The following is a 5,974-nucleotide window of genomic DNA, read 5'->3' as shown; positions in this document are numbered from 1 at the left end:
CTCGGATGTAAAAACCTGACAGCCAATAACTTGGTGATTTCAAGTTCCTTTTAAATTTGAATGATTTAGGTATTTCTTAAAAGGCTCAAGGAACATTTTTGGTTTTCAAAGTGTAGTTCCAAAATGCTTCTAATACCCAGAATGAAAATTTAGATTTTGGGTATTCCAAAGGCACATTGGTCATGATGTTTACTAATGTAACCAACAGATAAAGCTTTGGGATGTGCTCTAATCATCTTTTCATGTTATGTAAAACATCAAATATGATCAGATCATTGAATATACATAAGATTGATGATTTTGGTCTCATGATGAAGTCATGATTCTTTTTTCCAATGGCAATTGTTGCTTTATAACCAATAGACCATGTTAAAAATAAGCACGTTCAGACAAGTCTAATGGCAAGTGATGATGTTCGGTGTTTAATTCAATTTTTGCTGGATTGTTCCCAATCTAATAAGGACACATGCATTTTCTACTCTTAGAAATGATAGAATGGTATAAAATGCTTTGTAAGGATAAAAATATTGGCTATTATGATGCTTTCAAAGAGCAGGATGACAAGAAAGACATTCATTTTAATATGGCTAGAGTGAAGTTGGAAACCTTCTGGGATGACATTGTTGGCTAAGTAGAGAGGAATGAATTGCTTAGTGACTTTCAAACTATGATAATAGACACATGATGTCTATTTTGGGCAGCTACAAATTCACAAATCACCATTATGTTATGTAGCCTCTCAGTTATGATGATATTGTGAATTATATGAATAAATACTTGGATATAGATGATAATGACAGGCGTTATTTCCTTTTTAAAGTTTTTTTGTGTTCTTGTCACAAAAAATACCTTGATCTTCTAGAACATATCAAAGAGGCATTTTTGGACATTTTTTCATTCTTTAACAATTGGGAATGGAGAAAAGTGGCTTGTATTCTAGGGAATGATCCACTCAAAAATTTAGAGGACTTAGATCTACTGAAGAGAGAATCGTGTAATAAATCTTCTTAAGGACAAGTATCCTGATCTTGTAATTCACACAAATGTTGCATTGGATCCATACTCTTTTGATGGACATAATGGAATTGTTCAAGAAGATGGAGTGATTATGAATGATAAGACAGTTTACCAGCTATGTAGGCAGGCTATAGCCTAGGCTCAAGTAGGAGCTGCTGTTGTATGTCCAAGTGATATGATGGATAGGTGTGTGCGAACCATTAGATATGAATCAAATAGAGAAGTATTTCAAGATGTGTCCATCCTTTCTTATACAAAAAATATGCAAGTGCATTTTATGGTCCATTCAGAGAAGCTCTTGATTCTAATCCTCGATTTGGAGACAAAAATACATACCAGATGAATCTGGCAAACTATCGTGAATCACTACTTGAAATGTCTACTAATGAGGAAGAAGGAGTAGATATTCTTATGGTCAAGACAACTATGCCATATTTGGATGTGATTAGGCCTCTTCGAGACAACTCATCATTACCTATAACTGCATATCAGATTTTGGGAGAATATTCAATGATAAGAGCTGCAACTAGTTTTGGAATGCTCGATGAGAACAAGGCCATGTTAGAATCATTTCTTTATATTAAACATGCTGGTGCAGATGTAATTCTCACATATTTTTCTTTGTAGGTAGAAAGATACTTGTGTGTAGATAGCCCAAGGAAATAATTTCAAAAATCTTGGAGTGGTAGATTCAAAAGAATCGGCTGAGAACTATAAAGTCACTTGAAGGTGAATCGAACAGTCAGAGAGGAAGATCTATTTATTCTAAATTATTTTCAATTATGAAGGGGGGGGGGGTTCTTATTTTCCTACATATAGTCAGAGAGCTGGAGTAGAGGAGAGGGCATGTTAGTTTAGGTTTTTAATTTCATTGCATATAGGGATGGGCAAATTTTGGTGAAGCTAGTTGCAGAGACAATCAAGTTTAGTGCCATTATTTTACTGTCCACTTTCATCATCTGTATCTGATGTTATTTCATTATGTTGAATTGAAGATGGGAGAATAAACAGAGCTTTGTTTTGTTGTTTTCAATTTAGCTAATCAGTAGAATAATCATAGAATTATAACTAGTTGTGGAATTGCATCAAAATACTTCATTTGCATTTCATAACTTGCATAGTCATTCTTCATTTGCATTTCATAATTTGCATTTTAAAATTGTTGTGTTGGGAAATTCATAAGATTGTGAAAATCATCAACATAACATCTTTGCATTTAGATCTTGCTTGAGATTTCACTTGCCTGGGTGGAACTCGATTTCCTCTACTGTTCTCTAGTTAAGAACATACCTACAATAGGAATTAGAATTGAAACAAAATTCATTGAATATTTTCCACATAGGGAGCTATACCTTAATTCAAAGGGAAACTAGTTATTCTCAAAAATAGTTTCCCAACTGTTGTGTAAAGTTGTTCTTCATTAAAAATTGGGCAAATTAAAAGGAGAATAAGAAGAAGAACAATTTGTTTACCAAGAGGTTTCTGATCATTATTCCAGCTCAAAATAGAAAAGTTCAACTTTTAAGGTAAAAAAAGGTTTTAAGATCTTATGATATACTGAAGAAGGATCCTTTGTATCATCTTAGGTGGATTAATTTTCTCTATGATCTTACAATTGTTTAAAATCAATCCCTTTATTGCATCATTGTTAGCTTTAAAAATGGCTCCCATGATCTTATGAGACATCATTTACTATGACATCCAAGCCTACCTTTTAGGCTCTAAAGATCTCACAAGACATGATTTATACACACCAATGTAGCATCTTATCTCACCTTTTCTTTCCTTATTATCTTACGATCATGACTTAATGGATCATTTCGTAGCTTTAGTGGTTACCCTTCAAACCCTTATGATGTTACGAGAAAAACATTCGCATAACATCATGCCTTCATTTTTTTTCCTTACAACCTCTTAACCATAATTAGTAAAGTTACTTCATAGCATTAAGAGTCATCTTTAGTTACTATCATTTACCTATGACCACATGACAATGGTTATCCTTTCTTTATCATAGTCTTAGAAGCATCACTTTTCATCTTCACAATCTCATGATAGAATAATGCTTCATAGCTTTGTAAAGCTTTGAACATGCCCCTGAGATCTTATGATCTACCACTTATCATAGGATTGAAAGTTATGACTTGCCACACATCTTAAAAGAACTCATGCAAATGCATTTGGCCCTACCTTACTTTATCATATGATTCTTATGATCTTATGATCATCTCAATATCATGCCATCCAACATCCCAAAATCTACTTCCATGATCCTATGATGATGACCTTTTCATATCTTTGGAAGTCTCCTTGTAATCCTTTACAATGTCTCAATCTCCTTCTTATCATAGGATCAAAACTCGTAAAATTATCCTTACACGTTTTATGTTCTTGTGATCTTATGATCACCACTTTATTACATGATCATGAGCCCCCATTTCTTCTTTTACAATCCCATGAAACACTATTTTTCATCACATCAAAACTTGACTTAAAAACCTTTCCAATAGACACTTAAGATGACACAACATAAAGGGAGTTGTAAGATTGGAGACCTCACCTTGAACACTTGCAATACTGTGAACACATAACATATCTTAGGATTAGGAGACTCAAATTTTATCCCTAAGATACTCCACTAAACCTTAAATTGTGACATTGGGAGAGGGATATTTTAAGCTTACGATTAGATGCTTAAACCCTTGATCACAAGATCATAACACATAATTTGAAAATGGCATATATCTCTCACTTGAAATAAAAACCTAGGGTAAGGGTAAGATGATTGTGGATTTTAATGAAAATTTTCATGACAAGGGTAAAGAAACAATCTTTGTTGATCTAAAATTCGTTTTGACAATTTAGTGTCAACACACTTAAGACATTCACTAAGTTTATATTGAACTAGTAATGTATGCCGACTATGATAGGTAAAAACTATGCTGAGTTGTAATAAGTGTTGAGTTACTCAAGTGCTGAGCAGAAAATGCTGAGTGATTCAAGTGTCGAGAGAATAGTAGATGCTAAGTAGTTCAAGTGTCAAGTTAAAGACAAAATTATAGTATCTGTCAAGCATCAGTAACCTCAAGTGCCGAGCAACACAGATTTGACATATTTGTTTGTGATTGCACAAAAAACTATGTAAACCATTTTCCAGCTAACCTAATGATAGAATATGATCTTTTGAAGATAAAGATGAATCTTTATGTAGATTCCCTATGCCATTACATGTAGCCAATCAAAAAAAGGGAAGGATTAAGTAGAAAAAATGATGAATCTTAGCTATAGATTCATACCTAACCCTAAGTCTTCTAGTCTTCTTAAGGAGGATGAAACCCAAAAATTCATAACAAGCATCTAAGGAATTGAAGGAGAAGAATAAGTGAAGCTTGGATGTGAAAAGGAAAAGCATTCATGGAGGCTTAGAAGTTGTAGAGAGAAAATTGCAGAATTAGTTTAAGAAAAAACAAAGGATAGAGGATACAACATTGACATATCAGATAAGAGATGATAAAAAAGGACACAGTATAGATTTGATCTTTAATTAGGCTACCAGAGCTAATCACAAGATCTATGTTGAAACACCCTAATAGGTGATTTTAGTTAAATATCCTAAGTGGAGTAGTCCTAACATACTATTGTAAATCCTTTAATAGGGAAGATCATGTATCATGGTCAACACTTTATAACATTAATCGGTGACACTTTATTGTTGTAGTAGTGAAGAATTGTGGGTGTCATCCCCACCCTAGTTTTACCTTCTCATTTGGAGGTTTTCTAGGTAATCATATCAAGTGTAAAGTGTGTGTGTGTGTGTGTGTGTGTGTGTGTTTACATGTTTGATGCATTTACTTTACATGTTATGTACAATTAAGATATTATATTCATCTAATGAAATGGTGAAAGTTTTAGTTGTTAAAGTTTGAACTTCTGATTCGCCCTCCCCTCTCAAAAGTGTATGTTCCCATTTGTAATTCCATCAATTGGTATTAGAGCCAAGTTCTCAGAAAAAGAAGCTTTTGGCTTAGAGGAAAGATCTTGAAATGGACATCTACAAGTTGGGAAAGACCTTTGAGAACTAGGAGATTGAGATACATCTCATACTACATTAACTAAATGAAGCCAAAGATGGTTTGAAGAGTTCCCTGAAGAGAAGGAAAGAGATTGTTATAGTAGAAAATGACATAAAATACAAAGAGATTGACCCCATAAAGTTATTTGCAGATGGTAACTCTAGTGAATTCAATGTAGCAATTGCAAATCTAATGGAAAAGAATAGAGCACAAGTTAAAGAGATCAAAAATTTCAAGTTGGAGAAAGAATCACAAAATATACTATTGTGTGAGGTGATTGAATAAAAGAAGAAAGCTATAGAAGACAAGGTCATGATTGAAGAAGACAAAAGAATTTTGGCAAATAAATTAGAAGAAAAGTCAATAGAGCTATCCAAGATCTCAAACATGCAATTGGATACCTTAAGCCAAATGATGAATGCTCATAATGAGTTGAATGTCAAGGACATTGAAAAAACCACTTTGAAGCTATAGAATGAACAACTGTAGAATGACTTGAAAAGAGAAAAGGAATTTGCTAAAATTTTCAACAAGCCAAATGAAGCCATCAAGTACTTTGAGCAACTACTAAAATCCCCTAGATCTAGTAGAAATACATTAGGATTGGACTAAAAAAGCACTAAAGAAGGAGAATAATCTAAAGATGTTGAGGAAAGGAATAATAAAGGTAAGAATTCCAAACCTACTTGTCATAATTGTGGTAAGAAAGGATGTAAAACTGACGTGTGTAGGAGCAAGAATGCAAATTAGAATGTTAAGCCTAAGAACATAACTCATTGTCACAAGTGCAACATACATGGTCATTAGGCACATGAAATCAAAACCAGAACCATACAAGCACCAAAATTTGAAAGACGTAGCTATAATTGTCAAAAGTATGGACA

General features: G+C 33.3%; 1 pseudogene; it reads left to right on the top strand.

Annotated features, from left to right (window-relative positions):
• Window positions 1-914: 914 nt before the first annotated feature.
• Window positions 915-1,644, top strand: LOC149555969 (delta-aminolevulinic acid dehydratase, chloroplastic pseudogene; annotated as a pseudogene).
• Window positions 1,645-5,974: the final 4,330 nt, after the last annotated feature.

The sequence above is a fragment of the Cupressus sempervirens genome, chromosome 5 (genome assembly GCF_028749045.1).
Source record: "Cupressus sempervirens isolate cs-2001-9-10 chromosome 5, ASM2874904v1, whole genome shotgun sequence".
Lineage (NCBI taxonomy): Eukaryota > Viridiplantae > Streptophyta > Pinopsida > Cupressales > Cupressaceae > Cupressus > Cupressus sempervirens.
This window is presented reverse-complemented; position numbering and strand designations above follow the sequence as displayed.